Source organism: Spermophilus citellus (genome assembly GCF_964194105.1).
Source record: "Spermophilus citellus genome assembly, chromosome: 12".
Lineage (NCBI taxonomy): Eukaryota > Metazoa > Chordata > Mammalia > Rodentia > Sciuridae > Spermophilus > Spermophilus citellus.
In genome coordinates this window covers 126,650,912-126,677,005 of record NC_138198.1, presented here as the reverse complement: position 1 = coordinate 126,677,005, position 26,094 = coordinate 126,650,912, and positions in this window count along the sequence as shown.

The following is a 26,094-nucleotide window of genomic DNA, read 5'->3' as shown; positions in this document are numbered from 1 at the left end:
GTGCTATTTCAGATAACACAGTAAAATAGAAAAACAAGTTGACATGGAAAGTAGAGGAGGCTAAATACTACGTGTGCTCATATGCTAGCCTGGTAAGTAGGATGGAATAGCACACTTAATCAGTCCCTGGCAGCCAACATGGAAAGGAGCCGGTTAGTGTGATGACCTTTTGAATGGGCAATGTCCCAATCTGAGGGAGACAAGGTGATTCCTATATCAAATGTTAAAAAATGAGTTTGATTGGATTTTTGTCGTACAAATGACAAACAGTGCCCCAGAAACAGTACCCATTATTATTTCATCCATGCGGAAGCCCTTGGAGGCACGTTCTACCGTCTTCCACCTTCTGTAGAGGGAGAAAGTGAGGCTGGGAGAGGTCAGGGGCATGCACAGAATCACATGGGGGGGCTCAGATTTGAGCTCCATTCAGTCTGATCCCAGGGTGGGAGCACTAAACCAACACGCTCACTGTCACAGCGTTTGCTGGTACACTGTCCTGATGCTGCACCATCTCCGTGCTGTACTGTCACCATGTCACCACTCTCACTGTCACCACACTGGACTGCCACTATGCTGTCTTGAACCATGCTGTAATGTCACTTTGTGGTACTGTCACCATGCTGCACTGAGCCACACTGTACTGTCACCATCCTGTCCCCCACCATCCCATAGCACTATTTACACTGCCATCCTCTGCCTGGCCTGCTTCCCCGAGTTCTTATTTTCAGCTGCCTTTGGATGTCTCCAGCTGAGTGACTCTAGGTATACTAGATTCAACTTTCAAACTTTTCCTCCTCACTTCTCGTCTCTGTCTCTCTTCTATCTTTTTTTTATTTTTTGTGGGGTTGGGGATTGAACCCAGGGCCTTGTGCATGCGAGACAAGCACTCTACCTACTGAGCTATGTCCCCAGCCCTGTCTTCTATCTTTTTGATCCTGCCTACAAACCTGGCAGTCACCTCTGAGTCCTTTGGCTCCGGGGATGAGTGGATGCTGATGGTAAGGCTGAGGCGTTGGGTGAAATGGTCTCGCTGCCCCTCTGCAATGCCTACGAGCTCTGAGGGTGGTGACCAGCACCTTCAGTGTGAGTGTGGACCTTAGTGACACCCAGGCTTGGCTTGTTGAACAAACACTATGATCATACACCCAGTTGTGAGTAGTCGCAGCATCATGTGGGACACGGAGGGGCAAGGGTGAAGGATGCCAGGTGAGGGGTCCTGCTGAGGCCTTGGTTGGCACTCTGCCCCTTCCACAGCCCCCCCTGCTCTCCACCTGGCCCTGCCCCCTGTCTTGGAGGCTCAGTGCACATGCTCCTTCCCAGGGTGAGAGGCTTTCTGGGGGGCTTCTCTGGCTGTGGCTTGGCAGCTTCTGCATGTGCTCTCCCCTCACTCCTCTGTGAGAGCCTCCGCACCGACATTTCCTGCCTTCAGGAGGGAACACTGCAGGCGCAGGGGGCTTGTGGGCTGCCCTGTGATGCCCCCTCCATGAGGGACTTCTTCACAGCATGGGGGCATGGTGGTAAGAGAAGGCACCTGGGGAGAGGGAGAGAGGTGGGAGGGGGCCTGAGAGGGGTCCCTGCTGGCAGTCAGTGGGGGCTTCTCCTGGGATGTCCTGGTGTGGCTTCTCTGCACTCCCCCGGCTGAGATGGGGATGGTGCTCCTCCATATTCAAGGGGAGTGCAGAGACAGCCTGCTGGGTACAGCTGTGGCGAGGCCAGAAGAGAACAGGGTCCACAGACATTCCCATGACTCTTTCAAAACTACAAGCTGCCATTCTGGCTGAGAAGTCAAATAGGGCAAGAATCCTATGGATGAGGTGAACCAGCCTGATTGGTGGCAGCAGAGGCCAGATCTGAGGCAAAACAAATTTAGTGTGTGAAATTATAATTTTTAGTAATTGGCAATCTAGAGATATCAGCCACTTTTTAATATTTAAGATATCTTATTTTGCAGGCTGCCTAACATGAAATAACTTTATTTTTCTTCAATAACTGCAACATGCATTCAGTTTAAGCCATTCATATTCAGAAGGACACCTCTCACTTTTTGTGTTGATTTTGCATTCAATACGAGAAAATAATTTAAGTCACCTCCTTCAAATACAGGCAGGTCTTAAACCTGTGGGACTAGGCCATCGACTCTTTGGCCATTGGCAAAGCATGGCCCTGGTCCTGTTGAGAATAATGCAACAAGGAGAGAAGAAAGGTGGAAGTGCAGGGGTGTCTGCTAGCTGGCCAGTTGCTGGCTTGCATCTTGCTATGGGAGCCCCGTACTCATTCACAACACTTGTCTAATACTGTCATGTTTTATGTGGTAGTGAACTACGTTTGAGTTACACACCTGGGAGGAGCATCTAAAGAAGTGCATTTCCTGTGCACATCAGCCATGGCCCACCTGCAGGAGCAGATGCCTCATGTGGAACAATGCAGAGGACTGCCACATGAAATCAACAGTTGTGGGTACACTCATTTTTTTTCTGCTTTATTCTTATTACTTAAGATTATTTATGCAGCTCAAGCAAATAGAACTTTATTGCAGAGGATTCTCAGATGCCTAAAGAGAAGATAAACTCATCTCTTCTGATATTAATGAAGTAAAATTTGACACCATGATCATGCTGTCATAAGTACTGTCATTATGGTCGGTAAGATTCCTGGCGTTTTGCATGTCTCCCTGGAGTTCTACTAGACCATAGGAACGGGTGGAATATCTCCTTCAGTATATCTGTTTGTCGGATGAAGGTGAGCACCAGTAGAAAGTATGTAATAGTTACTGATTTATTTTTCAAATAACTTCACGGCAATCTTGATATAAAATATTTGCATGTTTGTGTTGGACACAGGGAACTCTCAGTTTTTTCTTTTTGTCTCAGGGGAAAAAATATAATCCTTAGGAGACACTCACTGGCTCTACAGGCCTCCTCCTCCTCTCACCCGGCTCCAGTGCCCTACTCTCAGCCTCCAGCCCCTGCCCGTGCATCCCACCTCTCCCCACTGGCTTTTGTGTCTTGCTTTGACCGCATCGAGTAGGAAAAAGGAACTCAGGAGGAAGTTGAGCTGCCCAACGCAGCCAATTATTGTAACTGTGCTGTATCAGATCTGGGATTCGGGATCTCAGTGCTTTACTTTCTACATTACCTTTAGTGCAGTACCCTGGAAGAGCTGATTCTGTTTGTTGGAAAGTAAATACTAACTTATTGGAAATAAACACTAACTGCAGATGTTTTGATGTGATGCTCTTGAATACACCATGCTTATAAATCCCAGAGAGATGCTGAGGCTGCTGCAGGCAGATGTAGAGGGGGACAGAACAGAGAGGAGATGTCAGCAACACGGCGGCTTTTGTAGGAAATAGACGGGTGAAAAGAAGGGATTTGGCCAACTGTATAGTTCTGGGGGTGATTCAGGCCAGCTGCTGTGGGAACTTCACTTCCTTCAGTTCTTCCTTCAGCGTGCCCTGACCCAGAGGCACCCTCTAATGGTCCTGTGGTGGGCGAGTCTCCCACCTGATTCTGCAGCCCCTGCCCGATGTCTGTGTAGCACTTGGACTTGTTGATGGGCTGCATGCTTGCTTTCTGTCTTCTCACTTATGTGTCAGCTCCATGATGAAAAGGAATTCGCTGTCATTTACTGCTTTATCACCAGTGCTCACAACAGTGCCTGGCACGACATAGCTGCTAAGTAAGACTGAGAGGGTGGACAGATGGAAACCTAACCAGGAGGATGGCCATGGGCACTGGGCTCAAGCAACTGGAGATGGGAAGTTCAGAGGGTCCGTTACCAAGCAGTCTCACACAGTGGCCGTCAGGAGCTTAATTACCAAGTAAAATAAAGAAGAAGGGACAAACGTGGAAATTTATATGGAGAAAAAAAGTCTGAAATATTGGAAATGAGAGTAACTTTGGGTCTCATTTCTGAAAAGTGGAAGGGGAGAGTTGACTAGCCCTAAACCCATCAAACGCACTCTCCTGTACCTGTAGAGAGGATGGATGTTCTAATTCCTGAGACTCTGAACGCTGGCTGAGCCATCCCTGCAGCCAAGGAGACCGAGAGCACAGGGACTGGAATGATTAACATTTGAGAAAGAGGATGGATTAAAAGGTTGCAGTAGAATGAGAAATCGAAGGGTGCTCAAGTCTGTGGAATGCAAGCATTCACACAGAGCCCGGTGCTGCAAGAGATGCAGAGTATGGAGCATTTCAACATGATCAAAACGCAAACACCACATGTCAGCACTAAAGGGTGCCTCTGATGCTTGGCCCAGGAAATGTGTTTCCAAATTCTGCAGTCATTGAAAACTGGAGCAAAATAGCATCAATGAACAACAAAAAATAAACAGATCAACCAAACTCATTATTTTAAGGAAAAATTAACAAACCCGATGCCTTTATTACACTCATAAATAACAAATGAATAAAAGCTGGAATAAGAAAAAAGCCCAGTAGTTAATATTGTATAAAAAAAGGAGGAGAGTTGTTCTCATCAGTAGGCTAATTAATTTGATAAATGGACACTCAGGAGAAATAAATCTGTTAAAATCAGTATGATAGGACATGCTTAAATTTATAAATGAGCACAACAAGCAAAGTAAGAAAAGTTCAAGAATAAGAAATAAGGCCACAGACTTGATAAATTCACAGGAAGGTTTTCTAAGTGAAATATTTAATTATTCTAAATAATGACGAGGAACGTTCTGGAAAAGTTGAAGTATTGCTCACCTCATTCATTCCTCAACTGCATGGGGACAGGAGGACACTTAACAGGACACTGCTTTGAGAAATCCGGTGTCCAACAAAGAAGCTATTTCTAGTATCATCAACAGAGGGCACAAAATGGGGCTGATTTATCACACAGGCAACGGAAGATGACCAGAGTCAAGCCAGGAGCTAGTGAGGCATCCGAGCATCCCCGTCACCCCCAGTGGCAGGAAGACGTGGAGGGTGGAAAGACAGGGAGGAGGGAATCTGCTGGGCCCCTGGCTGAGCTCAAAGGCCCTCGAGCCCTGGACAAGCAGCACAGGGTCCTGCTTCTAAGGGCAGGCTGAGCTGGGGGGGCAAGGAGGTCACGGATGGAAAGAGCCCCTGGGCGGGTGCTGGTGGGAAGGTGACACCTGTGAGCCTGAGGAGTTCCTGGCTCTGCGTGCTTGGCCCACGGGGCCGCCTCCTCTAGGGTGTGCTCAGGTTGGTACCAGTCGATGACATCAGGATATTTGGCTTAGACTCTTCCTGGAGACCCAGAGCCTGGAGCTGGCAGAGTGCGCATGACAATGTGCCCCACCTGCAGGGCTCTGCTTCCACTTCCTCTTCCCCAGGAGGTGCACAGGCAGCCAGGTAAGATGTGTGAGGGACCTGACCTGCCCCGTTGACCTGGGACGAGGCAGTGCTAGACGCCTGGCTGAGGACAGAGCTTTTACTATTTGAGGGAACACTTCCTGTTCTAAGGGAGCAGTCCCTACACCTCGTCTGGCCCCACTCTTCCTGGTCAAAAGATGTTTTGGCCCCCAAACTGATTTCCCTCCCTCGCAGGATCCCGTGGATGGTGGCACTGTGGCTGAACTGTGGCTTGAGAGTCTCCGCTCCTGCCGTCGCTGCGTGGGAACCTCTACGGCACGAGAGTCGGCTCCAGAACCTGCTGGCCTGGTCTCCTGACCTCCACAAGACTCCGAGGCTGAGCCCGTGGGAGGAGAGGCTGCAGCAGGATCCAAAGGGCTGTGGGACTTGATGAGACCCTTGGTTTTGGCCCTGGAGAAGCCCAGCTCCCTGGGGCAGGACACTTGGAATGTCCTCTCCAGTTCTGTCAGGAGCCCTGGAGGGCTGTGCGGCTGGGGAAGTACCAGGAGGCAGCTCGGGTCTGCCGCAGGTGGTTGTCTAAGAGGATTTCTCCTCACAGAAGGGGGCAGAAGCCTGTCTTTCCTGGGATCACATATCAAAGGAAGGGCTCAGGTCCTTGGATGGCACTTCTGGGTGTGAGACATATTCGTGATCCTCAGACCTCTCTGCAAATGCTCTAAGGAAAGGAAGGTCAGGAGCTATCCTCAGGTAGGCCGTTAGTTCCTGAAGCCTGGAGCTTTCCGAGGGCATTTTTCGGGGGGTGGGGGGTCATCCCTGGGACACAGCTCTCTGTTGCCAGAAGCCTTGACAGAATCTAATCATCTCTTAGTGCTGGGAGTTGTACCGTTCTCGAAATGAAGACATAATTCTGGATAAGATTTTAACACACACGGTTCACATCAAAAAGTAGTGCACTATCCTGAGTGTACACAGTGAATCTGTCACACTAATACTAGTATTTTTTAATTAATTAATTCTTTTTTAATTTGTTCTATTGCATTATACATGACAGTAGACTGCACTTTGACACATCATACATATATGGAGTATCACTTCTCATTCTTCTGGTTGTCCATGATGTAGAATCCCACCTGTCATGCAGTCATATATGTACATAGAGTAATAATGTCTGATTCATCCTACTGTCCTTCCTACCCTCAGACCCCCTCCCCTCCCTTCACTCCCCTCTACCTAATCTAAAGTAACCCATTCTTTCCTAGCTCCATGTATCCTCTCCCCCTTAGCTAGAGAATAACCTGCTAAGCAAAATAAACCAGCCAAAAACCAAAGGTCAAATGTTTTCTCTAATACTAGAATTTTTTAAAGACTACAGCTCTCTGTCACCCACGGGCGTTTAACAAGTGCAAAGAGCACAACCCATGTCTAAGTGAGATAGGATTTCTTCCATGTTCGAAGGGCACGTTCTGCTCTTTGTGGTGGTGGGCAAGAGCCACAGGCTGTCGGGGAAAGGGCCTTCCTGCTGCAGACTCCGCATTCAGAGAGAATGAATGTGTGGGAGATGAAAATACCACTGTCTACAAAGTGAATCACCATCTGTGCCCCCTGTGTGCAGACACAGGAAGGTGTCCAGGGCTGTTGTCATCTGTGTTGAGCGCTGCTGACCACACTTGTACTTCTACACATGTGGCATTCTTGTCCACTCCCAACTTTATGTAAATGAAAGGGAATGATGTGCACTGTGATCAAAGTGATGTGTCCTACTGACGATGGACGAATAGCACCATCACTCTATAAAAAGAAATTTTATATACCCACACTGTATATAATATGTGAGCTATAAATAATTGACATACCATATTAATATAGACACAGCCTCTGCATAAATTTGACATTAATGAATTTGTCTGCTTCTGTGACTAGCAGCCAGAACAAAAACGATGCAGTTAGGAGAATGGGAAAGGAATTTATAAATACCAAGGGTAATTATTTGTGGGATTATTAATGCTCTCTCTGCATAGTTTGTAAATTTTAAATTAAGTTGTGGACAAGTTAAAGATCATTAACTAACCTTCAAAATACAAAAAAGCTACAGCGATATCTTTAACTAAAAGTATACTTTGTGTATAATAAAATGTGCAGATGGTAAATGTGAGTTTGAGGACTTTGGGCAGTGCCTTATCAACATATAAAACGTTTCCATCGCTCCAGAAAGTCTCATCCTGCTCCCTTGCGGCCAATTGATGCCCCTTCCCAAGAGAGCTGCTGTTTAGGTTTTTATCATCACCATAGCTTAGTTGTCAAATTCTGGAATCCATACAATTGCAATCATACAGTTTAGACTCTTTTGTGTCTGGCTTGGCTCAGGATAATGTCTATGTGTTGTGTCATGTGTTAGTAATATATCACTCTTTTCCCATTAATCATGGACAGGTATTCCATTGTAGAAAATATAATTTGTTTATACTTCCACATGTTGATGTGTATTTGTGTTTGGGTTTTATCCACTTGGGACTATGATGAAATAAAGCTATGGATTCTCCTATGCAAATCTTTGGTTAACATAGATAAGTTTTCCCTTTTTTTTTTTTTTTGAGTAAATACCTAAAAGTGGATTTTGGGGGATTTAAGAATTTGCCAGATAATTTTCTGTAGTGGTGTGTACCTTGGCCTTTTTCCACCAGCAGGCCCTGAGAGCGGGGTCCTCCTCTTGGGGCACTGCCCTGGATGGCGTATCTTGTGGGTGTTGGCTACTGTGTAGGAGGGTGGCAGCAGACCTCATGGTTTTTAATCTGTGTTTTTTGATGACAAGTGCACAGCTTTGCATCATATTGTGGTCACTCACAGAACTTCTTTCTTTCTTTCTTTCTTGGTGGTAAAAGATTTGCTAAAGTTTTCACTATTTAAAAAAATGGGTTTGTTTCTCTTTTCATTATTGAACTTTTGGAGTTTTCTGCACATTCTAGATAGAAACCCTTTACCAGATTTACATATGGTGAATATTTTGCCCATTCTGAATTTTGTTCTTTTATGTTCTTGATGGTGCCTTCTGAAGAGCAGAACTTTAAAAATTTAATTAAGTCACTTAATTATTCTTTTTCTTTCATGGTGTGTGCTTTTTGTGTACTGAGGACTCTGACCACCTCGGGGTTACAAAGATGTTCTCCTCTGTTTTAAAACCTCTATTTTTGACTTTTAACTAGTATATAACATTTCAAAATAAATCTGTGTAATACTAGCTAAGAAATGTGAGAAAAGTACTTCCATAAGGGCCTCAGCCCAAGTGCTGCTGTCCTCAGGTTTGGATGGATCTGAAGGGAGAATAATGCTGCTCATTGGTTTGGCCTCATTTTCCAGCCCTGGCACTCCAAGGGGACATGGATAAGGAAACTATGGTGACATTTTTTGAGAAATATGAACTTTCTGTATATGACTTGGGGCGTCTGTGACACTGTTAAGCAAGTGGGGCGGAAACAGCCTTCTCGGGCAGTGCTTGGCAGGGGGCTGCTCCGTGGTGGGGTGGACAGGGAGGTGAGCTCCATTAGTGAATGGAGATGGCAAGCAGCTGTGCCCTTGTCCACAGCTGGGGGTCAGGAGGGGCATCCCACAGTCAGTTCTGCTCCCAGAAGACTTCAGATACACACAGCACACCCTTCCCTCTTTAAAACAGATAAACGATCAACATGTTTTTGGTCAAACAAAAACTGAGGAATCTCAGACTTTGATAAAGTCAGGGATTTTATTTTAAAGCTGCACTGAGAGAACAAAATCTTAGTAAAGATTAAAAAACAATAACAAAGTGCCCGCAGTGTCCTGTGTCTTGCAGGAAGGTGATTCGCAGGCTCATCATCTGCCGGACACAGGCTTTCCTCTGGCCTGGACCTCGGATGACATTCTGTTGTCGACTTCTTCCCTTTAGAGTCATGAGTTAACTATGTGATGACAACGATTTCGTGAAGTCTGAGTCTCCTCTGAAGTGCTGACTGGGCCGCTCGTTCTGTTAGAGTCTGTGTTAGTAGTTGATTTTCATAAGGGCTCTCAAAAGGGTCACAAGAAATTTGTTTTGGCAGTAGAAATTTCAATTCTCTCTGATAAAATTTTTAAAAAATATTCTCATGTTAGCAAGAGGATTCCCTCTCTTGTGCTCAGGTACGTCTGCTCTCTCATGATGACACAGCCCCTACTTCTCTGTCACAACTTTGGCACCATCAGTAGAAGGTGCCGCCAGCGGGGCTTCTTCTGTGCTCTGGGGCAGGATGAAGCCGTTGACCCTTGTGCTGTCCGTCACAGGCCTCGCTCCTCCACATTTGTGTGAAGGAACCTGGAACCTATTCCACTTTGGAAGTGCAGTACGTTGGTCCCAAGACTGACGCGACTGGCCTTCTGTATTCTCACCAAGTCCCATCCTTCTGGGAAATGCTACCCTCTTGTGAAGCATCCTGGGGAGTGAAATCTGCTGGGAGGGTCAATGGACGTGAGTTTCCTCTTTGTGAGAATTTCTCAGTTCAAGGTGCTGCAGCTATAGCTAGTTTGGGTCCTAAATACACCCCACAGGCCTCAAGTGTTCAACCTGTGCTCAGGGGCTGTGGGAGGTGGAGGCCCTGTAGGAGGCGGGGCAGCAAAAGGAGTGAGGTGTCTGGGCCCTGGAAGGGGACATGGGGACCCAGCCCCTCTTCTCCCTCTTGGCTTCCCATTGCCATGAGGTGAACAGGCCTCTGCTAGGGCTCTGCTGGGAGGAGCCGTCTGCCCCAGGCTCAGAGCAACCAGGCGCTGAAGGCTCTGAGACGGAGCCACAGCAGCCTTTCCTCCTTCCCAGTCATCTACCTCAGTGCTGGTCCTGGGAGGGAAAGGCCACTAGCTTACAGGCCAGCGCCTAGTGAGCCAACCAGCCGAGGCCCCGCCCAGGCTGCCCTGTACCACAATGAAAATGCGGTTTTCCTTCAACTGTGGAGGAATTAATGGAGTAATGGAGCCTCCCCTCGCCCCTCAGGTAATACTCAGCTTTTAAGCTATTTTAGTGGTGAGCTATAAAACCTTCCCTAGTCCTTGGATCATCCCAAGGGAGTATCCCTTTACTGCGATCCCAGCAAGAGGAAGGAATGGGCTCCGCCATGGCACTGCACTCAGTAGTACTTAACTGGCCAAGGGTCAGTGCTCTCTTCTATGAAGTTGGGATACTGACCTGTTTCCCAGGTTGGCACTGAGGAGTGGCTGAGGAGGTCACACAGGGGAGTTGCAGATGAGCATTTAAGTTCCCTGGCCTTCTCCTGTGCCTCCGGCAGTGCACACATTTATACTAAGAATTATCAGGATGAAAGACTGAAAAAGCAAAAATGCAGGAGAAATATAGGTGCATGGTTTTTGTTGGTTCCTGCAGCAGGTCTTTGGTTAAAGTGATGGGTGGCTTGCTACAAAGAACACTCCAGTAAAAACCTGGGAACGATAAATGGGAGCAGCTGGGGAAATGTAGGGATGGCTCCACCCACGGTAAATGGCAAAGCAGTGGCCCCCAGCAGACCAGGTGAGACACCTGCCTCTGAGCCTGGATGAGAGCCTGCAGGTGCTCCATGGAGGGGCAGAGGCCAAGGCACTGATGGCAAATGTCTAGAGTGTCAGGCTGGGTTTGGGCATGACAACAGCCACCTAACACCCAGGATAGGAAATGGGGTCCCACAAATGTGGGAAGAGTCAGGGGAGTTAGGTCAACATGGCTATTGCCATGGATCAGGGTACTGTCACTGAAGACCTCGGCCTCAAGTGGCTCAAAGCCTCATAGAATCCAGGCAGCTGGCAGAATCCCACCAACTCACTCCACAGCAGCAGCAAGGGCTCCAGGAGGCCCGAGAAAGCTCAGCAGACCTGTATCTGCACATACATGGGCACCACCATCAGCCCCGGAACGATGGCTCTCCTTGTTGTCACAGTACATCTTCTCAGGTGTCTCTTGTAAGAAGGGACGGTGGGGAATATGATTGCTTCCTGTCACCCAGAGGGACCCATGGAGTACCAGGCACTTAGGATATTCGGCAGCACTTACCTTCCTGCTCCCTGTGCGGTGCAGGCACTGTGATGAAGTTTGTGCTCCTGGGGAGGCCTTACGCCGAGGCGGGGTTGGCCTGTAAGCCCAGCTCTCTCTGACTCCCCACCTGGCTGTTTATGCCTACATGTTCATGAGTTTCTCTGCATATTTGGGCCAAGGCCAACTGCTAGTAAACAGTGAGTTATTAATTCTGTACTGACTAAGCTTTTGGTTTTCCTTCCAAACTTTCTGGTGAAATAGAATCTATATAAGAACCTTAAGGTGCAGTTATGGAACAAGTGTGAGCCAAACCACATTGTGATTAGTACTTGGGTAACTGTGCTGAGGAGGCTAAATAAGCAATCCCGCCCCTTTCTATCCTTGCTCTTTGTAAACCTTTTTCCTCTCCCTGAACTGTTTCATGAGTGTACATATTCTACAGCTCTTTAGATCACACTAGGATTTTATAAACAGGTGCTGTCTTCTTTGTTGTATTCCTCATGACTTAGGTAAATGTGTTGCAGGTGAGCACACACCTTTCTTCTCCAGTTGAACCCTGACCCAAATATCCTTACTGCATTTCCCTCATAGTATTTATTTAAATATTGCTCCAAATGCTATTTTATTTTCATCTGATATGTTACTATACATTCTTACATATTTAAGCTGTTAATCCATAAAATAACTTATTTTTCCATGTACATTTTTTTCATATATATAGTATTTCAAAAATAGAAAACATTACCTTATCACACTTCAGTTATGGAAACCATTTATTTTTTTTCCACAGGGTTGGAGCAATGTTTCTTTAAAATACTGTATTGGGGACAAATATTAGAAAACAATTCATCAAATTTCTTTTATGATTCAGCAATGTGATTCCTATTGAGTTTGGCTCTGAATTTTGAAGCTGAGCATGTGATGTATTTCTCAGCCTCACCAACATTTATTTATACTGGCTATTGCTTGTAGGATTGTATATTTTTCTCAGCAATTTTAATAAACTACCAGGAACAAGTTGTACCTCGTGAGCATCTAATGACATATTCAGTACATCTTGACTCAGCAAAAACGCTTTAGTTTATTCTACGAGGCAAGCATTTGGCTGTAATACAAGTGCGCGAACAGGGCAGATAATTCAAAGTCAGGAATGGATCTGGGTCCCAGACTTCAGTGAACAGCAAGATAACTGGTGATAGTGCTGTCGGCCTCTTCAAGATGTGCAAATCCTCTCCCAATATCCTACCACTGCCTTTCCTGCAAGCTCGGTTCCATAAACAAATCCCATTATTGCAGTTTGGCTGGATGTCCACTATGCAGAGTTTTCTATAATGCCTACTATGACCTAGTGTGACCAAGTGGAAAAGTCATTTACTCTTGCGGGGGACTAGGAGGTTGGCGTCAGGCCCCTGAGAGCCTTGCCCTTGCTGGCTCCCAAGTGAGAAGGGCTGGCTCGTTGGCTACTAGTTACAACACTGGCTGTTGGTTCAAAGTGCCAAGTCCTGGGTTCCTTTCCTGTGTCACACTTGTGCCGCGTGTAGCATAGATGTACCTGCAGGGTCACCGACTTGGGTTGTGGGAACATAGGAAAGCAACAAGAACTTGAAGCTCTGCCATAATTCATGAAGTCATGAGTTATGAGCCAGGAGTCTTCCATCTTCCTCCAGCCCCATGAACTAGTAACAGGCCGGCATATTGCTTCTAACTTGGGCAAAATACCAGACCCTTCATATTTTTATAATGTGCTTTGTTTATGGCTATTACAGTGCTGCTTTTCTGTAGCAGCCAATAGACAATAGTGAAGACTACAGCAAGACATTTTGAGCACTTCCTGTCCCTGGTGTGACATGTGCTGGCTTTGCACTGGTCTTGATGGTAGTATGGCGGTGTGCAGTGGGAAGTGAACAAGAGTCTAGACAGCAGCTAAAGCCTGGCGTGAAGCTTCTGTGATGTCACTGAAGTCCCAGACTCCTGACTGTACTGCCACTTTTAGCCTGTGGCTCTGTTTTTTCCTCAACTCCTCCTAGTTTCTCCTCCAACGTCTGATATCTCATCCCCCTACATGCTCTTGCTTCTTGCTTCACTTGGAAAATTGAAGAGCTCTGAAGACAGCCTCCAGGCAGAGCAGGTTTTGCCCTCCCATCTATTTCTACCAGAGCTTCTGAGGTGCAGACCTGTGGCCAGCTCAGCGCCATTGCCCAGAAACTTGGCAATTCCCAAGTCTCTCCAAAAACACATGCATTAGAACTCTGGAGGGGGTCCCTCACTGGAATGCAATCTCCAGGCTTGTCCTTTGTTCCAGTTGACACCGAGAACAATGCCTGGAGCATCGTGGGCTTTTGATGATGTTTGCTGACTTAAGCGTTTCCATGTCATGGCCACCAAGCAGGGCACTTCCTCCCATTACACACTTGCATTTCAGGCAGGAAAAGGAAGATGAAAACAAAGATGAAAAAGAAGAAAGAGAAGGAGGAGAAGAGGGGAAGAGGAGGAAGAAGAAGAGAAGATGGAGAAGGAGGAGAATGGAGAGCTGGGATTGAACTCTGGTCTCTGGCTCCATCCTGTTGTTGTCAATGACCCCGTGCAGTTGCTAACGAGCCCACCCCCCCTAATTAATCCAACCAACTAACACCTGTTTTTCGACACTAATCTTGATAAAACATTATCTTAGTTACTATGAATGAATATATTTGACACTTTTTGCCATTATGAATTCTATATTCCTGTAGTCACTAAAAGATATAATCACATGAAAAGATGACTGACAAATTAATTATCCAAAAAGTCTATGCTTTCAGAATTCAGAGAAAGAATCCACCTGGGCCAGGATGAGGAGATATCAGAAAAGAGGTGTGGTTTTATATGGACTTGGAGAACGGGCTCAGGGGGAGGAATAGGGAGGGATGTTTAGGTAGCAAGAAAACCATCTGTGTCTTGGCAGAAATGATGAGTGTCCTTGGGCAGGACAAAATCTGAGAAATAGTCCTGGAGAGATTAATCATAATCTTAATGCATACTGACACAAATGGAGATGGATGATTTTAATAAGCATGCTGCTGGTGGATGCACCAATTAGTAAGGTGGATGGACGTGAATTCATAGCCACCACATTGTATTAATAAGAAGAAAATTATTTGGTTGGTAAAATCAGGGATGCAGAACCCTCTGAAGGCAAGGACCATGATCTCTGTACAGTAGTTATCTCCTTCCAGGGCACTGCCTACATGGTACCTCCAGATCCTCAATGTGCTGGGTAGACTGTAGTTGAATGTACCAGACTTTAGAAGCTGTCACATATATAATGACTTTTTACAAGTTATCAATGCGTTTGTTTGTTTGTGTGTGCTCTTTATGTTCTATGGCAATTCCAGATGCCTTGTTTTGTTCTACGGATGGCCCATGGTGTTATGGCATCCGTAGTTGATTGATGAGGTGACTGCATGACACCATCCCTGGGCGGGTCTAACAGGCCCAGGCACCCTGCCAAGTTTCTCTGTCTTAGAGGAGTCTTGGTCCAGCAGGGCCCCAGCCCATGCAATATAGTGTCAACAGCTGCACCTCATTCTTTACACTTGGGCCAGAAGCTCTGTGTGGCGGATGGGGAATTCCGATTTTTCCATCCACCTGTGCAGGTAAAGACTTGTGGCTTTTGCCACAGTTGGGTAGTGCCACATGTTGTGTTCACCTGGATATCCCCTCTCACTACCTGTTCCCTCCTTGGTGAGGTAGACTGTCTTGGGGAGCCCCTAGTTGTCCTCATGCAGGAGAGCAGGGGGTGCTGTGCACAGGCGTCTGAGTGGAGAAGCCCATGAGCAGAGTCCCCGTCCCCTCTGCACTGTCAGTGGTGGAGAATGCGCTTCTCGGGACCTTGCTGTCATTCTCAGCCTAGTCACGTGTCTGGTTGTGCCATGGGTGTCCTCTGGGCTGAAACCTTTCCTGCTTCCCTAGTGTGATACCTGATGCAGCAGTCCTATGTCAAAGAGCAAAATGATTCTCATTTCAGAAAATACCGCCTGTGTGTCCCTTCCCTTTCCAGTACCTCGGAAACATGGGGCACTTAGTGGGGGCTGATGCTGCTAGCTGGTGCTTGAGACGGGGTTGTTGTCATGGTTTAGACATGAAGTGTCTCCAAAAAGCTCACATGTGAGACAATGCAAGAAGGTCTAGAGGATCAATGATCGGCCATGAGAACCTTAATCCAATCAGTGAACGAGTCCTCTGATAGGATTAACTGAGTGGTGGCTGAAGGCAGGTAGGGTGTGGCTGGAGGAGGTGGGTCATTGGGGGTGTGCTTTATGGGGTATATATTTTATATCTGGTGAGTCGAGTCTCTTTCTCTGCTTCCTGGTCATCATGTGAGCCCTCCACTACATTCTTTCCCCAGGATGTTCTGCCTCAACTCAAGCTCCAAGGGAATGGAGCCAGCCATCTATGGACTAAGACCTCTGAAATGGTGAGCCTCCCAAATAAACTTTTCCTTAAAATTGTGTTTGTCAGGTCTTTTAGTCATGCACTCCTGAGAAATGGCCCCTGGCATCACTTAGGGATGCGACTGAACTGCCTGGGCTTGGGTGGAACGAGCCAAGGCAGCATCCAGCATTTCTAGTCCAGTGAATTCTCACCCCAGCCAAATTGTATATTTTCCCTCCTGATCCTGATTTCATAATTTAATTCCAAATGAACACTTAAACACTTTGTTAATCCCACACAATGAATTTTGGGGTTAAATAAAGATTATTTTCAGTCTTTGAACTTCACTTGTTGATTGTTAAATATGAGACAGTGGGGGCTGACATGATTGTAAAACCTAAACGTTGTACAAAATCTACTCTGGTGCTTAACTCTAGGGCCACAAAGCAGGTCGATGGCAATGACTTGGCTTAACCTGTGGAGCTAGGATGAGTTTGCAATAAGTCTGCAATAACATAACTTATACCTGGTGACAAAGTAGCAAGAGAACCTCAAGAAGCAAATATTTTATGTAATAAAGTAACCAGGTGTTGTGGGGCAGGTGCTCAGAGAACACACCATGTCCACACACGTGGACACAGATTGTCTCCCATGCACTAGAGGGGAGTGCAGTGTGCCGTCCCAATCCATGAAGCTCTATTTCTCACCCATGGAACTGTGGGCAAGAAATCTGTGCTGTTGGAGTCACTGTGTTGATGGTAGTTTGTTACAGCAGTTGGACAGGAATACACAGAGACCATGCCTGAGCTGCTCAGCAAGCGTCTCTACTTCCTGACACATGCATACTTTTGGATGAATGAATGAGGGAATGAAGGAGTAAAGCTACTTGCTATTCAGAATCACATCAACTGGAATCTGATTGACGGGTACTTTTGTGGATCTACTGTCTTAGGCAAATGGGGTTCAATTTACTGGCCTTAAAATATTGCAAAGTCCAGAAACACCTACTTCAGAAGTCAAGTGCTTGTGGGAGGCAGCACTGGGGACTTTAAAGGAAGGCCGAAGTGGCCTTGGATCCCAACTGTGCTGCTGGGCAATTACCCAACCTCACAGGTCTCTTCAGGCTCCCAGGGAGCAGATGCAAACACACTCTTTAGAGGTGTTCTCAAGGTGGGATAGGATGAGGTCTGCGTTCACTCTTCACTGTGTTTGCTGAGTGCCTCCCAGGTGACAAGAGCTGTTTTAGGCCCCAGAGCTACAGTGATGACCAAGGACAGACTTAATCTGGAAGTGCCACACTGAGGAGGACCACTCTGCCCTGGCTCCCTGCCCTCCCTCACTTTCCCCAGGAGGAGTAGACAACTTACCTGATGGATGAACTGGGAAGAAGGAGCTGCCACAGCTCAGCACTTGCTGCCCCTGAGCTCCTGGGGTGGATGCTGCTCCTGCAATGAAGCAGGCCTACAGCACACCAAGCTGTCTCCCACGAGCACCTGACACACTCCCACCTGGGAACAAGCAACTGGGAAGGGGAACTTCCTCCTGGGCCTGGTGGAGCCTGTTGCTCTCCCCATTTCAGGGTAGCTTCCCCATCTCAGGCTGCAAACCCTCCATGTGCTCACCCGGACGCCTCGTGGGTGCCACGCAAGCCACCTGGGAGAGGCCCTGACTGCCCTTGCCGGCTCCCCTCAGTGCTTGGAGGACCACATGCAGGGACAAGCCCTGCCCTGAGTTTGGAGACTCTTATTTCCCGGGAGGATTTGCAGGCACACTTGATTGTAGAGAAGCTCTGGAGGGTTTGCAACCACCAGGAACATGGCAGTGGTGTCCTGAGGTCTTATTGGCCAGGAGGAATGACCAAAACGCACAGCAGAAGTCTGTTTCTAGACCTTGTTATGTGTGCACGCTCTGCCCCTCGGTAGCACCCTCCTCCAGCACAGGCCTTGTCCATGGGAGTTTCAACACCTTGGTGGAGTGTCCAGCTTCACATTTACCTCAGCGCTTCCTCATTACATCATGAGGTGCTTCAGGAATTGCTATTTTTAATATTCCCTCTTTGGAAAGGAAGCTTCAGTGCCCTCCTCCTTCACCCTGGTCACAGCCCTAGGCTGCAGCCCCTCACTTCCTCTCCTTACAAGCTCTGTCTCCTTCCAGCTTCCTTTTCCATTCTCACCATGAAGTTTAACGGTCTCAATAAACTTTTATCTCACCTTTTATGCGGTTGCCACTAAATCTCTTAGGCCTTAGTTTTAATGATTTGCTTTTACACCTTTCCAAATTGCTCTCAGCACTGTGGTAGGGACCCGGCACCTGGCTCTTTTCTGAAAGATAATGACACTTTAGCACTATATCCTGTTACATCACCCTGGGATGTCTGCTTAGAAAGAACCTCAGGGCTAAATACAAGTCCTTCCTGTCACAGTTCCTGGGAGCTCCTGTTCTTTGAGGGCTTAAAGGCACAAGAACTATGTTTTAGAAACATCCTCCAGCTCATGATGACATTTACCTCCTTGAACTTGAACTCACCTCAGTACCATTCACGTGACAGTTTTCTTCCTGTGGGTGACATCACATGGGAGGACTTTCTGTAGGTCCTGCAACTTACACTTAACTCTTCCAGAGTCAAGCACAGTGATGGGCCAGGCTTCAGTGGGTAGATGTGGAACTGAGTTTCAAAGTGCTTTGCATTTTGTTGCTCTTTGTGGCCTTCTTTTGGGGGTCTCACTGTGTAATTAAAAGGAGATAAGAGCAGGTCCCCCAGATGAGGACTGCAACTGCATTTGGGGACGGGGCAGCTACCTGTAATATGCTAAAGTTACTGTACCTGAGAGCTAGTTAGCTCTCCTACAGAATCTAAAGAGGGTCTTTGACGGAGGACTTTCTACAAACTATTCAAATACTTTTCCATTAGTACTAATTCATGCACTGCAATTGGTACACAGTTCATTAGCCACCTACTCCGAAATACAGCTGATTACAGTACTATCCCAGGATGATCACTTCAATGTGGTCCTAGTATCAAAAGCACATTCTCTCAAATTAAATTGCTTATAAAATGCAGAGGCCTTTAGGGCAGTCTCTGTTTTCTGATGCTTAATTTTGTGCATTGTCCCTAGTGTGTTTATGTGGCCAACACTGACTGTAGCAACCTTTGGGGCAGTCAATCTCTGTCCCAGAGTTTACATTAAAATTCTGTATTTCACAAAGAACATGACTGGTAGATGTCCCATAACAAAGGTGGCCAGGCTGGCCTGTGAGATGGCCAGTTAAGCTGTCTCTTTACTACAGGATCCCTTCAAGCCTCTGATTCTATAATGGGCCTTGCCAGGGGCTCAGCTGATCGGGAGGGAGCTACTGCCAGGTGTTGGTGGAGCTGAGGAAGACAGGAAGCCAAAATGGAAAGAGCAGCCCAGCCTTCCATCACTTACTGAAGTGGTACAAGTCTGAACTGGCTCCCCCTGTTCCACAAACCTGTAAGAACACAGGAGCTGAGGGTCAGTTGGGCCAGCAGACACAGCGCCTCTCATTGCTCAGGGAGCCCCAAACGAAAGGCTCTGCTCCTATTATGTACTGGGGCAGGGGTAGTGCTAGGAAGGTCCAGGGTACTGACCAGTGGAGAAAGTGTCCTCTCCCTGTAGAGAGGCATCCTAAGACATTCCTGGCTAGGAATGTTTAAGAGCACCAGCACCAGCAGCCAAGGGTCCTGAGTCCCCACAGCAGCTCCCCCGAGACACAGCAATGCCCAGCTGCTGCCCAGGTCTGCCAGGTAAGGCATCTGCAATTGCCCAAGCTGAAGGCAACTTGGAAGATCACACAGAGGCTTGGGGCCAGGAGCCCTCTCCTCATGCCCCACGCCTTCCAGGAGAATGGTGTACAGGGTCCTTCCCCAAACACCTCTCACCATGGATTTGGTTATTTCATATTTCTTGGGACTGGTGTCTCGTCACAGAATTACCAGTCTTTGTACTTGCAACTATTCGAAGCATAGACTAAATTATGCAGCATTTCCCCTAAACATACAGATTCTACCGGTGGTGTTTCCTTTGGTGTAGATAAAAATTCAAACAGCTGGGCCTTTTCTTCAGTGCTCATTTGCTATCAACCTGCAAAATTCTCTGGTGAGCTGCCCCGGAGTTCTGCCTAAATGTTTGGGTCAGCTCAGGTTGGAGTGGTTTTTATGGGATGTCGTGAATCATCAACAAGGAGTTCTCTGTTCAGAGTGACCCGTGACTCCTCACCTCGTGTTTCCTGACATCCACCATTAAGGCAATGGGGATCTTGTGGCAACTGGTGTGATTGGTGTGTGTGTGTGTGTGTGTGTGTGTGTGTGTGTGTGCAAGAGAGAGAGAGAGAGAGAGAGAGAGAGAGAGAGAGAGAGAGAGAGAGAGGTTCTCTTTATTCCCCACAGCTTTGGAGGGAATGCGTACCACGTAATGAAAAGGGGTATTTTTCATTTGGTCTGTAATGACCCAGCCTTGTTTATTCAGCAGATTTAATGGCTACATTTCAGTTCATTTATTTTCACATTAAAATCCTTTTGTACTCGCTACAGGGAATTGGCAGGAGACCTGGTCTTGGGAACCACTCATCAGTTCAGATGACTCCCCTGTCTTTGGGTCATCATTCAAATTGCAGCAAGGTGCTTTGTTCTGGGAGCCAGATTTCCCAATTGGTGTGAATTTGTTTCTGTCCCAGATAGTTAAAGCTAATGAAAAATCCATCCATAACTGAAAGTTTACTAAATGCATCTTTACTTACAAAGCTTTTTTATTTATATGCATAATATCTGATCACAGATTCGTCTGTACAAAACCAAGCAAGTCTCGTGCAGGAAGGATTCTGTAAAGTAACAACTGGGGATTTCAGGGAACTTCTTGATCATGGGATTCTTCCTTCTAAGGAAATCTTTTGAGGAATACCAATATCAAAAAAATCAGAGTGGGTCACGTTTGAAGGGTGGCAATGCCCTGAGGCCCTCTTCTCTAGGGGTCTCTGCTCTAGTGCTCTCTCTGCTTAGGGAGATTTGTGGTCCAATGTGCTGTTTGGGCCCTCTAAGACAACATTCTTAATGATACCCAAGGGCTTCCCATTTCAGGATTTCAGCAACCACATCAGCAGTGGTTGGCAGCAGGATGTTTAGTAAGTACTCTTGGGGACAGGCTGCCTACTTGGTACTTCATGCAGGTCTTCTCACTTCATCCTCACCGGAAATGAATGGGCCTAATGTTAGGCAACTGTCCCCAAGACCACTGTCACTCTGACACCACTTGCAGATTTGGGGGCCCCCTAAGACCACCTTCTGTTGCTATATTTTTCTAGGACTCCCCAGTTCACTGATGGTTACTTTCATGGCTACAGGTCTTTCCAGCTAAGGGGATAAAATCAGCCAGGGGAGGAGGCACAGGGTGGAGCTGGGAGTTCCAAATGTGGAGCTGTTGGTGGAGTCAGGCAGCACCAGCTTCTCCCAGCAAAGGGCTGTAGGATGCAGAGCCTTGCCCCTGGGAAAGCAGCCCAAGCCTGGCCTGGGTTTGAGCCCCATAGACATGGCTGACCTGAGTCCCCAGTCCCTCCAAGGCTGAGATGATACCTGTGACCCAAAACCTGCTCTCTCAATCATACTGGAAGACTGTCTGGGTGTCTTGGGCACCTGGGTGAATAGAGACACCTGTGTCAGTCATATTTCCAAAAATGGAGAAGCCACCTCCTGTGAGCCAAGACAAAAACAGAACCTCACTTTGGATCAGGTTAAATTCTCTGAGGCACAGGTAGCTAATGTTATGATTTTCCATTGCGCAGGTGAGGAGACTAAAGCTTGAAGAATTTAAGCTACACTTTGTGGTTGGCAAAGTTGGGTCTTGAAGCCTGGGAATGTGATTCCAGAAGATGAGCTCTTAGCCATGATTTCTTACAAAGGCACCAACTGAAAAACAAATGCTTAATTCAGACATACATGCACATGGATCAAATAAACCACAGTCAGATACACTTTCAGCATCATCCTGGTGCCGATGGGCCATCCTTTCACCTCAGGTGTAGTGGAAAGACGCCATTCTTGTTCTTATCCATTTGGAGACCACTCCTGACCACTTGCATGTAATATAGCAATTGGTAGCCTTTGTGCTGTGCTTACCCAAGTGACTCCAAGCTGCCTGTGTCTGAGTTGCTCTGTGTCAGTCTTTAAGGTCTTCGTGAACTTCATTCATGCCGCTCTAGCTGTTTCTGTCTTTTAATTGCTAATTCCACAATGCCAGGGTAAGACTTTCCTCCATGCAAATACATTTAAGTATGCTTGCTTCAAGACCTTTCTTACTGAAGGATGCCTACAAATGTGTTTAGTTGTGTCTTTTCTGCACTATCTTTGGAGAGTTTTAAACAGGTCCTATTGGCTGTTCTGCATCACGTGATGATTATGAGGCTCTCCCCGTGCTGCAAAGCTGCCTCCAGGCCTTCTTGCTAGCTTCCCCTGCTGCAGGAACTCCAGCCACACACAACACTCGTGGTATTGCTTGGACTTTGCAGTAACTGTTTATGTAAGTTATAGTGGCCATATTTTCTCAACCAAAATTTGGGACACATGGCCTAGCCAGGATGACTGTACATATGGGTACACAGGACATAATATTTCTTTCCCAGAAAACCTGAGGCATATGGTCTCCATATGTGCAGAATATATGGCCTCTTGCATGTCTATTTATTGATGCATTTCTAGTCATATGAATATGTAACAATAGTAATGTGATTTTTATAGCCTCTCTGTTAGGGACTTTCCATTCGGAAAAGATATTCATCATCTCTGTTTATGGCAAAATTACTTCTCAATTTAGTGACCAGCTTTACAGTATAAGTTATGTATCTTGGCTTTGATGTTTCTTAGTGAATATATTTTCTTACTTCTATTTAAGGATCTGTGTTCTGTCTAGGCAGAGAAAAAAGGAGGCTGTGTATAGTCATTTGTTCTGAAAATCTCTGTGGAGGAGGTTGCTTGGTGGCAAAGGATTTCAGAGTAGATGCGTGAGGAGGAAGCTTTGGAAAATAGATGAAAGTTTATGAAGTTATCTTTCTGTTGGGGTCAACGAACATGGGTGTTTTTAAAGAAAAAATAAGTGATGAATGAAAGGATGAGAAGAGGATGGCAAGGAATGGAAAACGCAGTGCTGCAGAGGCTCATTTCCTGCCAGTGTCCACCCTTCGTCCTGCTCCCAGATGAGACGTGGAGAAAATAGACAGATGGCCTTCAGCTGCAGCAGGGCAGGCAGCAGTGGGAGGGGGCGGAGCCAGCGTGGGTGACAGTTGGCTAGGTGAATGTGTTTGGGGAAAGAAAGAATGAATGCAGTGAACCTTTAGTAATGAAAACCGTAAACAGTACTCCACAGCCTTGCAGCCGGAAGAGAAAGGCTCCTCAGCAAGCAGGTGGTGACTGATCTGACAACTGAAATAAGAAGCTCCCCAAAGAAAAATGGTCCCTTCAGGGCAGTTACACTAAATTGGACACGAAGCAGCTCATTAGAGGTGATAAGTGGCCTCTAGTATCTTCCAGGCCTCCAAGAGACCCTGACCTTCAACAGCCCGTGGACGTGTTTGGAGGGCCAAGGTGAGTGATAAAGGTGACAGGCATGTCCTTCCCGTTCTGCTTTTGCACCAGGCAATTCCCGGCCACGTGCGAGCTCCACCAGCGTGCTCTTGTTTCAGGTAGCATCTCCCTCCAGCATGGTCTTGGGTCCCCCCATCCCCCGCCCACCCCCATGGGGCCACAGGGTAACTGTCCCCTCCACGTTTTCCATTCAGCCAAGGCAAACAGTCACAACTCTGCTCTCACACTTGCCAGTCCTCCTTCAGTGCTCTCAGGATAAGGAGAGGGAAATCCTCCACATGCCTGCTATCCTGTCACCTACTTGTCCACTTGGCCTCGTGTCCCCAAGTGCCACATACAAATCTCCAGCTTCTAGGACCTGTGCTAACTATGGCCCCTCATAGGAGGCTCTTTCTCTTCCTACCCTAACCCCTTCTTGGATGTCATCTGCTCAGGTGCCATCTCCCCAGGGGGTTCCCTGAGCCCTGGGCCCCAGGCAGTTACCCTGCCCCAGTCCCTCACGGTACTTGGATGAGAATGACTTACTCTCTAGACCAAGCTTCAGCAGGAGACAATGGCATGCTCACCTCTACATCTCCACACTTAGCACATACTTGGCACCAGCATGGTGTGATCCGAGTCCCCGTGGCCCTGCGTGCAGCCTGGTGCAGAGCATGTGGTCACTGTTGGCATGGATCACCTACCTGGTTTTCTAGAGTGCTTGAAACTTCCTGTGGTCAGGTTGACTTCTTTTGGGGCTAAGCTCCAGGAATTATGTCCTGACCGGCTGGAGGGCTGAAGCAGGGGGCTTGGGTGCAGCCGGGGCTTCTTGGAGGGTGAGGGTGAGTCAGTCTCCAGGGCCTGGAGGAGGCCATGTGCTTCCCACCTGGGGACGTTCTACGTCAGAATGGCTCTGATGTGTCCCCTCCATGATGACTCTCTTCAAGGTTCCAGACATTTGCTTGGCAGTATCTTTATTGACTTAAAGCTTCTCTTAATACCAGTACCCCTGGGAGACTTGTTGGGGATGAACTCTGAGGAAGATCTGGGGATGCAGGTTTGGCAGAAGAGGTGCGCTCAGGCTCCAGGGGCCTGAGGTCTGTGTGACGTGTGCTTTCTACTTGAATGTCTGCACCCAGGACTGTGAGGCACACGTCCTCCCTGGGAGCAGAACTTGACTTCATGGGACACCCTCACCCCAGGAGGCTCTTATTTTTGTCTAATGACTTGAGTGGCTTTCTTTGTTTTTTTTTTTTCTGGTCACAAATAATTTTGGTGTATTTTATTTACATAGAGCCTGCCGGTTTTCTATGGGGGTGCTGAGACAAGTGGTCTATTTGAGTCCTAAAGCAGTAGGAATAGAGGAGAGAGAGCCACTCCAGAAGTTGAAAGCCAGTGAGACTGTGTGGGTTCCCGTCGGCCTGCCCTTCGCCAACATGATGTGCCTCCTGACCAGGACCCTGTGCTTGCCCAGCCCTGGGAGCCTGGCGAGTACAAGCATCCTCCATCCCCCCCACCACTCGTCACTCTTATGAGCAGCTCTCCACCTGATCCCCAAAGAGCCAGACCAACAGAAGCGTAACTCCAGGGTGCTCTGCTTCCAAAGGAGGCAGGGACCCAAGTGTGCCAGGTGGTCTGGGTTCAGTCGCATGGTTCTTCCTCCAAGGATGAGTGGCCACAGTTGGCAGTGTCTCGTTCCCTGGATGATGATGCCAAAGAAGGCCCCGTACTGTTTTTGCTTTTGACAAAACAATACATCTTTGTGATCTGTTTACAGATGCAGTGTTATTTCAGAACTCAAACAGAGATCTGGGAGCAAACCAAGCAGCCCGTAACCAGCTTACATGGAGTCTGAGTTTAGAACAGAATCAGATGTCCTCTGTCAGGACTCATTTTCAGGGAAAGACACATTTTCCTGCGGTTATGTAATTGTCGGCCCAACGGCATGGAGCAGGAGCATGACTCTTTGTTCTGCGACTTGGGAGGAGAATCCCATTCCAGCGCTTCTTATGCTGCAAGTTCGGTTTCACAGAAGGTTCGATTTATCGCCTGGCTCGCGAGGCTCTAAAGGAGTCTGCCGGGCGGTGCCTGCCCCGGCTTTCATCATTATTCAGATCAGTTTCCACTTGCTAAACTGGTCTCTGCCTATGGCCCGCTCCTGGAGCCCAGCCAGCTCTCCCCAGAGGATTGAATAATCCTTCTCTCACAGCTTCCTACATGTTGTGCTATTTTGTTCTTTCCCAAATGTCAGCCTCTGCTCACATGCACGTTTCCCTCGGGTGAAGATTTCAGATGTCCCTGTGGCTCTTTCTTCTGGGGATGGGGACAGGGGTGATCAGGCCAAGGAAGGACATCCCAGGGCTGGAGTCCATGGTCCTGCATGTGGAGGCTGAGCTGGAATGGGGAACCCCTGATCATCCCACTGGCAGAGGCAGGGGCAGAGAGAAGCCATGGGAGTAAATTCCCGAGAAAGGGAGACAAAACAGGGACCCCGGGAGCAGAGGTTGGTTGTTCTGCAGCTGGGGAGCCTGTGGCCAGGCTTGCAGGACTGCTGTTTGGATAGGCAACTCCCTTCACTCTGACGTAATGGTCTCACCCTAAGGCATTTTCCCACCCTCACAGCACGTAGAAGACTGGGGTGGGCAAGGGGAACATCCTTGCCTCTGGACACACATCAAGGTGCATCCGGGAGAAGGGTCAGGTGTGAGGAGACTGAAGACAGCCCTTCACACTCCTTTCCCACCCTCCCCAGGCATGGAAGCTTTTCTCCCGTTTCTCCATCTGGGCTGAGCACACCTAGGCAGAGTCCA